Here is a 10,797-nt window from a genome sequence, read left to right as displayed (position 1 = left end):
ATCTGCTTCATGCCTCTCTCCTTGCTTCTGGTGGTTGCTGGCAATCCTTGGTGTTCATTGGCTTCCAGATACATCCCTTCAATCTCTGCCTTTGCCTTCCTTCTCTATATGTCTCAGTCTTTCTCTGTGTCCAAATTTATCTCTTCTTATAAGGACACCAGTCATGTTGGGTTTAAAGGCCTACTCTGATCCAATATGACTCGACTGTGACTTCATTATAACTGCAAAAGACCCTATTTTTAAATAAGTTCACATTCATACGTTCTGGGTAGACATGAATTTTTTTGGTGGGGGGCACACTATTCAACTGCATATAAATCAAACATATGAGAATGGTTGGCTATACAGGGCAAGGGAGCAAGGATGTGAAACAGAGATGAATAAGTTTAAGCAAGCAAACCAACAGTAAGCAAGCAAGGGATGGCCCTTTATATATTTTTTTGAAGTTTTATAAAAGGTAATTTTGTGTTTTTTTATAAATGTATTTTTTATTGGTGTTCAATTTGCCAACATATAGAATAACACCCAGTGTTCATCCTGTCAAGTGCCCACCTCAGTGCCCGTCACCCAGTAACCCCCCCCCCACCCCCCCACCCACCTCCCCTTCCACCACCTCTAGTTCGTTTCCCAGAGTTAGGAGTCTTTCATGTTCTGTCTCCCTTTCTGATATTTCCCACTCATTTTTTTTCTCCTTTCCCCTTTATTCCCTTACACTATTTTTTATATTCCCCAAATGAATGAGACCATATAATGTTTGTCCTTTTCCGATTGACTTATTTCACTCAGCATAACACCCTCCAGTTCCATCCACATCGAAGCAAATGGTGGGTATTTATTGTTTCTGATGGCTGAGTAATATTCCATTGTATACATAAACCACATCTTCTTTATCCATTCATCTTTCCATGGACACCGAGGCTCCTTCCACAGTTTGGCTATTGTGGACATTGCTACTATAAACATCGGGGTGCAGGTGTCCTGCCGTTTCATTGCATCTGTATCTTTGGGGTAAATCCCCAGCAATTCAATTGCTGGGTCGTAGGGCAGATCTATTTTTAACTCTTTGAGGAACCTCCACACAGTTTTCCAGAGTGGCTGCACCAGTTCACATTCCCACCAATAGCGGGAGGGTTCCCCTTTCTCCACGTCCTCTCCAACATTTGTGGTTTCCTGCTTTGTTAATTTTCCTCATTCTCACTGGTGTGAGGTGGTATCTCATTGTGGTTTTTATTTGTATTTCCCTGATGGCAAGTGATGCGGATTGAGTCGTTATAGAGCCAAGGGATGTCCACACAGTCAATCCCACAAAAAGAAACGTCTTTCCATCAGTCATGGCTCCAGATTCAAGCATACAACAACAGCAGCAACAAAACCTAATAAAAAAATAAACACAACGTCCCTTGAGAATTTTTAACTGCAATCTTGGCTTGGAGCTAGAATTTACACTAACTGAAGATCTAAAGGACCCTAAGAAGAGAATTCATTGAGTTTAAAGTAGTAATGATTTTGGACTCCCGGGTGTTCAGTTGGATGAGTGTTAGACTCTTGATCTAGGCTCAAGTCGTGATCTCATGGTCATGAGTTGGAGCCCCACACTGAACTCAATGTTGGCTATGGAGCTTACTATAAATAAATAAATAGAAAGAAAGAAAGAAAGAAAGAAAGAAAGAAAGAAAGAAAGAAAGAAAGTAGTAATGATTTGGTAACACCTCCTGCCATTTGGCTTAAGTAAATACAAACACTCTTGTAAGAAAAAGCCCTCTTTATTCAGGTCTTAAAGAACTTCCAGAGATAGAATTTCTCAAAAACCAAGAAAGATAAAATAGTGCATGTAACTTCTACACATTTAGAGGGAGAAAATCGAGTAGGACAAATTATAAACAATATTAAAGATACAAGCAGAGAGAAAAAATAGGGAAGAAAACTTGCAGAAAGCACAAAGATAGCATAATGAATTCAAGTATTTTAGCATTCACCATATACACTTGTGTGTGTGTGTGTATTCTAAGCTTGCTGGTTTGGACAGATTATCAGAATGGCTTAAAAATAAGTAAAACAGCTACATGCTTTTTAACTGAAAGCATCAGGACATACAGAGTTTGTAAACACACAGATAGAAAAAGATTTATTAGCAAATAGTCCATAAGCCCTCATTCATGGAGCTGTATTAATATCATGCAAAATATGCTTTAGAGCAAAAAGGTTTTACTAGAGTAAATCCTGAATGTAAGATTGACTTAAATGGGAAATTAATGGTATTCACTAGATTATGCAGATAAAGGAGAAAAAGCATGTGATCATTACAATTGAGGTAGAGAAATTATTCAATACAACTTAGCATTTGTTCATGATATTCTTAGCAAACTAAGATAACTTTTAGATCTGATAAAGGCAATTCCCTAATCAATCTATAGCAAGACTCATACTTAATGGTAAACCCTTAGAAACACTTTTTTAATTTTTATTTTTAAAAGATTTTATTTATTTATTCACAACACACACACACACACACACACAGAGGTAGAGACATAGGCAGAGGGAGAAGCAGGCTCCATGCCCGATGCCCTATGTAGGACTCGATCCCTGGACTCTGGGATTATAACCTAAGCCAAAGGCAGCCGCTCAACCACTGAGCCACGCAGGCATCCCTAGAAACACTTTATTTTTTTAAAAATATTTTATTTATTTATTCATGAGAATACACAGAGAGGAGAGAGAGAGGCAGAGACACAGGCAGAGAGAAGCAGGCTCCATGCAGGGAGCCTGATGTGGGACTCGATCCCGGGTCTCCAGGATCACGCCCTGAGCTGTAGGCGGCGCTAAACCGCTGAGCCACCGGGGCTGCCCCACCTAGAAACACTTTAGAATAAGAAATAAGACAAGGATGCTTGCTCTAATTGCATCTTTTAAACTTTGTACTGCAATCCTAGACAAAGCAACGAATTAAATGAAATAAAGCCTAAGGATCTATACATAAAACCTAAAAGATCTACAGGCAAGTTATTAAAATTATTAATAGCTCAAGTGAATATAAAATGAACACAATTCAAATCGCATTTCTATGCAGCCATTAGAATATCTGATAGCATTTAAGACAAACAAACAATGTAAGTTTGGCATCTGGGAGATAAATCTAAAAACAGATATCTAATATTTTTATCTAGCCAAAATACATAAATCTTCATTTAGGTCTTTAGGAAAGACCTAAATAAATGAAAATACATACCATGTTTACGGATAGGATAATTGAATATCATATAGGGGATAGTGTTCGCTAAATGGATCTATAACAATTCCAAATGGACTAGCACAAACTGGTTTTGAACTTTTCAGTGGAATATCAGCGGACCACCAAGTCTTCCCAGAAGAAGAGCAACCTGGGAGGCTATTCATCTAATACAAAGATTTAAGATGAAGCTAGAATAATTAATATCATGAGGATCCTCTTGGATGGGACTTTTGGCTGGCTCTTCCCTGGAAACTACCACCACAAAATCCCACCTACCTTTGCCAGCCACCTGCAGAGGTAAAGCTTGCTCCAGTGCTGTGCCACCGGGCAGGGAGGATGAATTGTAATCTTTTGTCTTTAACTCTCCCCACAAGTAGGTGTAGATGCCAATCCTTATGACCCCTAAATGCTCTCTGTTAACACTTTTGCAGTTCCTTCACTCAGCTTGAGATCAAGTGACAGACCCCATGTCCTGTGGAGGTGTGTGGGAACCTCTACAGACTTGCTTAACTCCTCTGAAGAAACTTCCTCTCCCAGGCCATCTTTTGAAGGGAGAAGGTGGGTGACCAACCCACACAGACAGAAGTGGTGTTGTGCTTCCTGCATGAAGAGCCTGCTACATCTACCACATGACCTCATAATGGGGGCACATGGCACCACTGCTCTTTTCAGTCTTTGGGAGCTCTGCCAAAACTGAAACTCTGAGACAAAAGGAGGAGTTGCATGTCATATCCTGTTACAGTGATTCTAAAGTAGTTTGGGTTATGACAAATGGGACCAGATCAACTGCTGCTGACTCTGCTCATCTCTGTTTCCTTTGCGTGTGTGTTTTGCCCAGCCAGAACAGTGGTTATCAGCTGAGATCACTAAACTATGTATTGAAGCACAGAATTATGTGTGCTGGGCTCTCTCTTTACGTGATGTGATTTGTGGCTGTATCGAGAGAAGAATAGGAGGGGTCGAGTCCCAGACTTGGGAGGATTTGATAGACGTTGATGTGAATTTTGGCTCTAAGTAATTTAGCTGTAGAATTTGTGTTACTTCTCTGAGCCTCAGTTTCCTTATTCATAACATGAGGATAATGATGCCTCTATTCAGGGATGTGTGTAACACCTTCAAAGTCCATAATAGAGGGCTGAGGTTATGGCTTGATGCACCATCTCTTCCCTTTGCTAAGTTTGGAATAGAGCAAAGGTGTGTGTGTGTGGAATGTGTGTGTATACACACATGTTCTTGTGCTTGTGTCTGTGAATCTGTATGACTCTGTTTCTCTCCATACTTTATGTACTGCACATAACCACTATCAATAGTAATCATGGTAATAGGTGGAATATTGGCCAAATAAAGTCATAAGCAAGTTGCTCTCATTTTTTAGACCATACCTGCTGGAGCTCACATTCTGTGATATGAAATACTTGATACCTCTGCCCTTCTCTTTCCTATTTGGCAGCAGCCTAGAATCTGGGCTTTATGTGTTTGAAGTGATGATTGCCTTTTCTGCACGTGAGTGCAAGACAACTAGGTGGGGAAGGGGAGAGGTGAGCACTGGGGAAAAGTTACTAAAACCAACAGTCCTAGGGTATCATACTATATTCTTGGGACTATGGGCATCGTAACCCTGGGGTATTCTCTCTCCTGAGCAGAAGGCACCTGAGATTGAGTGAACAGGATTTTTTTTTATTGTGATTTCAGGGCTTTCCTTTGGTGGATGTGATGTCATAATACATTGGGAGTATATGAGCCTTGAAGAGCACCTCCCTGATCATACTTATTCTATCCCTTCCCCAGAATCAGACATTTCTCTCAATATAATCACCTCACTTAGGACTCAGGCTGGTATCTCTGGATTTAGATTTCTTGTCCAGGTGCAAGAGGGCCTGAAGGCAGTGAGGGTGATGAAGCATCAAGGGACAGTTAGTGTGATACTCATGGGTGAGAAGCCTGGTATCCATGTGAAGGTGTCAGGCACCCAGGGGGATATGTTGAGATTCCTTCATCCAGCAAACTAGCTACAGAGAAGGGAACCATAGGGAAGTGATCTAAGGAAGGGATTTGAATCATGAGCTCTCTGCAGATGAGAAGACTACCATCAACAGGCAAAAATTTCCTTATTGGATGTGAACAAAAATGACATGGGGGCTATACAGTGGAGCTGTGGTAGGAGGGTCCCAATTGTCAGATGAGATGCTGGGTCAAATAGTTTTATATTTCTTATCCACTCTTGAAGCAGTGACTCTAGGGTCTGGTGTTTTTCTTGCCCTCTTCCCCATTTAGGACTGCCCAGCCTTTCCTTTAGTCTTTGTGGGAAGGTTTTGGTTGGATCCTATTGAAGGAACTGAGGTACATTTGGAGGAGACCTTGGCTGTGATAGTCTGTGTTGAAGTGTGATGCTTGGGAGGTTTCAGGGAAATATTTACCTGGAGGACCTGTAATTCATGTCATTTAAGGGCTAAACTCAAGTCCTGGGAACATAGTGAGGCCTTTTGTAGGAAAAGGGGACAAAAGGAAGGGCCAGGAAGAAAATGAAGTTTGGGATGCATTGAAGTGAAGGGTTTGGGTGAATGTGGGGAGAGAGAAAGAGAAAGAGAGGGAAGACAGTTCCTCTGAGCAGTAGCAGGGACCCTGCAGGCTTGAGGGTTAACCCACAGCTGCTTTGTTCTGGGGCAGTGGTCCCTGGACAGCAGTATCACCCTTAGACATTGGAGTGCCCTGGGATACCTGGGTGGCTCAGTGGTTGAGCATCTGCTTTTGGTTTGGATTGTGATCCTGGGATCCTGGGATCGAGTCCTGCATCATGCTCCTCACAGGGAGCCTGCTTCTCCCTCTGCCTATGTCTCTGCCTCCCTCTCTGTGTCTCTCATGAATAAAATCTTAAAAAAAAAAGAAGTTGGAGTGCCCTGATCTAACCCATAAGGAGCGCAGGTCCTGTTCGAATGGTTTCATATGCTGTCCATGATGGTTACTGAGGAGTGGTCAAGAGCATTTCTGGATAATCTAGATGTGAACTCTCAAAGGTAGCACAAGGTCCAGGTGGTCCAGTTAGAAGACTGAGCAAGTCTTCAGGCCTGACCCATTTCCCAGTGGATAGTTAGTAAGAGCACACCTCTACGGCACTTTACCTGCTTGCCAGGCATTTTAGGGTCTATAATGTTGTGAGATGGCAGCTGTTTATCGTTTCAGTTTTACATTGGATGAAACAGACATGCAGGGAGGAGGAAAAGGATGGTCAGAGCCATCCATCCACTAAGCGGCCAAGCGGGGTGCCAAGTTCAGGTCAGCCTGACTCTGAGGCTGGTGCCTCAACCATGCTTAGGCCTCAGGGTCCTCAGGCCGCAGGATGGTCATGTTGGAAAAGACATTGAGAGTCTGTCTCCCAACCTGCTACTTTTACAAAGGGAAAATTGTGCCTGCAGAGAGAAATGCATGGATTTTTTTTTTTTTTTTTTTAAAGGTTCACAGTTGGACAGAACTGGGATTTGAAGCTCTGGAATCCTGACCTGGGTCCACTGCTCTTTTTCTTTTTGTTTGGGTGCTGGCTTCTTACCCTGGTTCCATCATTGACAGCTGAGCCAACCTTAGACTCTTAGTCCTCCAGCATGGTGCACTCCCTCTCAGATGCTGTTATCATCAGGACTGGTCCCATGGTTGGGGAGCACAGAGCCTCTTTTTAGGGTAAAAGTCCACTTAAGAAACACTATTAACATTATTCATTTTTTCAACTACCCTGATCTATTTGTAACTAGAAACTCTTAGAGTTATACATATAATTATATATAATATATAAATATATCTGTATGTTTAAAGGCAGAGAAGTGATCCAAAATTTAAATTACAATTCTTCCTGTCACTTCTTGGTCAGCATAAAGAATATTGAGTTTTCTAAGTGCTCATGTAAGATACGAAATACCTGGGCAGCAGAAGCAATTTGCTACTGAAATTGAAACCTTGCGAATCAATTATCAGGAACTAGAGCATGCATTTTCTCCTAAGTCAAAAAATTTATTTTTCAAAATGACATTTGGCTGCTCACTGCATGTCATAATCAGAGGGAGCTCCTACAAGGTGGCTCCGCATCCTGATGAAAAAAGAAAAAAAAAGAGAACAAACCTTCTTTTTTAAAAATATTTTTTTAAAGATTTATTTATTTATGATAGACATAGAGAGAGAGAGAGAGAGAGAGAGAGGCAGAGACACAGGAGGGAGAAGCAGGCTCCATGCCGGGAGCCCGACGCGGGACTCCATCCTGGGACTCCAGGATCGTGCCCTGGGCCAAAGGCAGGCGCCAAACTGCTGAGCCACCCAGGGATCCCTGAGAACAAACCGTCTTATCTGAAAAGTTGTGAATCTTTTAAGGTACATGATTCTATATTTTCAAGACTGAAACAGTCTTAGGAATTTGAGGAGTTTAAGAAAGCAAAATTAACTCCAGTTCATCCCCTAATTGAATCATGGAAAGCAAGAATCCCAAGTTCTTCTGAGTGACACTTCATTGCTATTTCAGCAAGTCCAGAGCCTGGGGGGAGAGAGAGCTTCAGAAGGCTGGCCCCGCAAGGGCTGTCTCCAGGCACCCAGTGTGGCCTGCTCTTCAATGCTATGGGGGATATTTCATAATACAAGAGTGAGAAAGGGGCTTAGGATTCCTTGGTAGGGTGATTGTCAGTCCTGGCTGCATAGTGGAATTTCCTGGGAAGCTTTTGTTTTTATTTTTTATGTATTCATGAGAGACACACAGAGAGAGGCAGAGGCATAGGCAGAGGGAGAAGCAGGCTCCTTGTGGGGATCCCGATGTGGGATTCGATCCCACCACCCTGGGATCACGACCTGAACCAAAGACAGATGCTCAACCACTGAGCCACCCAGGTGTCCCTTTGGGATGCTTTTAAAACCCATGGATGCATGGTCCCTACCTCTAGAGATTGATTCAATTGATGTAGTTGGGAGCTCAGTACCTGTATTATTTAAAGAATCCCCCACCCCCCCAGGTGATTTTAATGTGCAGGCAGGATTGTCACCCTGGCTTCTCACAGAGAAGTAATGTGGGGATAAAATGAGAAAAATAAGAAAAAGCATACCCAGAACAGTTCCTGGAATCTAGGTGCTTAAACATGGTGGCTTCCCTTCCCTTGTCTCCTCTGGCCACCACTGTGTTTGCCCCACCCCCATTGCACTGATACCCTCCATCCCATTGTTCATTCCCTGTCCTTTCTAGGTTCCTGATGAATGTAAACAACCTTTGCAAATCCCATCTAAGTGCTCTCGTGTGTGTATGTGTGTGTCTGCACAAGCACGTGTGGGTTCCATGCCTTCTTCAGAGGCAGGTGGTTGGGTGGGAAGTGTGGATTCTTTTTTTTTTTTTTTAAAGATTTTATTTGAAAGAGTGAAAGAGAGAGAGAGAGAGCATGGGCAGGGGTAGGAGCAGAGTGTGAAGAAGACTCCCTGCTGAGCCAGGAGCCCGATCTCAGGACTCTGGTATCATGACCAGAGCCAAAGGATGCGGGACTCGATCTCAGGACTCTGGTATCATGACCTGAGCCAAAGGCAGACACTTAGCCAACTGAGCCACCCAGGCACCCCAGAAGTGTGGGTCTATGATTTCTAGCAGGGTGGAGGGAGCTTATCTTGCCTACTGGAGGAACTTCTTGGAGCATTCACGGTCATTGTTACTTGGGTGTCTAGTCTGCAAGTGTAGACTGTCCTAGCCTGGAGACAGGTGGCCTGAATGTGGTTGAGGTCGGGGAGAGAGTTGCATGCTCCTGTGGCTTGGAGACTCACACTTAGTGGGAGTTAAGGGAGGGTCATTCCAGGCCTGAGCTCAGCATTTGGAAACTGTCCAAATGCCCTGCATGGGAGTAGTGGGTAGTCCTGAGTCCTATTGGGTGGGAACAGGGCAGCAGAAGCTAGGAGGTCCAGGCATGTGTAGTCAGTTGGCCCCAATGCGCCTTGCTACTTTTTCTCACTACCTTTTAGGTTTCTTGGGCCGTGTACCTATTGCATATTTAGGCCCACAGGGCAAGGAGACCTGCGCTGAAATTTTCTTTTCCAGGGTGCGGCTTGGGCTCCAACTCTCAGAGGGTCACAAAAGAAGCCACTTGAGCCAGAGTTTGAAATGTTCTTGTTTCATCATGGCTGGTCTTAGGGAGCAGAGGCAGGCAAAGCACTGGCTGCCCCTTCTCAGATTATTTAAAATGCTGTGGCAAATTGAATGGGAGTTATTTTCAGGGTTGCAGTGAAGAATTGGTTTCTCAGTTGGCTAGTTGCACTGGCCTAGAGAGATCTTAGCCAGGCTCTTCAAACAGCTGAAAGACTGCCCTACATAGCTGCTGACCTTGGCCTGGCCCTCAGATGCCCTTCTCTTCAGGTACCAGGTGAGGGACCTTTCTTGGAACTGCTAATCTCTCTCTCGATATGTAGCTCTCCATATGTATGTTTTCCGTATATATAAGTATGCTCTCTGTATAGAAATTATCTTATAAATCTCATGTTAAACATATTTATTTGGTGATTTGTTTGCTTTTGTAGTGAAGTGGCTCTGCCTCTGCCTTTTTCCTTTGAAATTGTAGAGGACTTAAGAAACCAAATAACCTTGGAAGTCAATTTGAAAATGAGCTTAACTTTTTATTTAAGATGAGCTTTAATTGACCATAGAAATGAAAAGTTCTTACCAAAGACGGATATTGGAAAGACATACATCAATGATTTTATTTCCCTTATTACTGTTTGTATTGGAATTAACTCTTCCAAATGAAGAGTGTAGGAGTAAAATTATGGACCACTTCTGAGATTAACGCCCCTAATATGGTGCATCTGGACATAGCGTGAGCTTTTCATCAATACTCTGCCAATAGAAGTCTTGCTGCCCTCCAGGATGAAACTGCCCGGCCTAGGAGAGTAATTTGATCTTGGAGTGACTTTAATCAATGTGCTTCTGTTAAGCAAATATTTCCAATTTTTCAGCAGGTTTGTTTGCTGTGTAAATTTTTTTTTCTCTGCCAATATGCTGAGCTGGCACCATTAATTTCCACAGGTGGGACAGGGTTGTTGGCTTCCCTGGGTTCCTTCTCAGCATGTTGGGAAGCTGGAAGGATAGAATTTCATGAGCCATTCCAGCCAGCTGCTGAGCACCTGGGGCAATGGTTTACAATGACTTGGGGTGACCACCCTCTAATGCCAAGTGCCCCCCACGTTGCTGAGGAAGGTTCAGTCGCCTGAGGTTTACTTTGGACGCATTTTTAATCAGAGTGGTTGGCACAGACAGGAAGTCTGGGGTGGGAATGAAATATCTGAGAGCCACAGATGTTCAAGCTCGGGGGAACTTTCTGGAGTGGCTTCTCCTGCAGATTCTGCCGAGGGCAGCGGAGGAGATTATCTGAGGTCTGTTCCTGAGTCAGTAGCTTAGGAAGCAGAATATTGAGATTCTGTGCCCCATGTTTCAAGCTAGAGAAACTGACTACATACAAATTGCTAATGTGCTGTTTAATGCACTTCCAGCTGCTCTAGTTTTAGCCCTCAGTGGGCAGAGAAAAATTTTTCAATGTGCCTTTAAATGTATGTTAGGAGAGAAAAGCAAA

The 10,797-nt window shown here is 43.1% G+C and overlaps 1 long non-coding RNA gene across 1 annotated transcript; it reads right to left on the bottom strand.

The window, feature by feature from the left end:
• Positions 1–801: 801 nt before the first annotated feature.
• Positions 802–4,605, bottom strand: LOC144297175 (uncharacterized). The gene is made up of 2 exons (XR_013364259.1): positions 3,506–4,605; positions 802–1,373 (listed from the first exon to the last, which is right to left on the bottom strand). It is a non-coding gene; the product is annotated as an uncharacterized LOC144297175 (long non-coding RNA).
• Between the last annotated feature and the right edge of the window lie 6,192 nt (positions 4,606–10,797).

Source organism: Canis aureus, chromosome 2, assembly GCF_053574225.1.
Source record: "Canis aureus isolate CA01 chromosome 2, VMU_Caureus_v.1.0, whole genome shotgun sequence".
Taxonomy (NCBI): Eukaryota; Metazoa; Chordata; class Mammalia; order Carnivora; family Canidae; genus Canis; species Canis aureus.
This window is presented reverse-complemented; position numbering and strand designations above follow the sequence as displayed.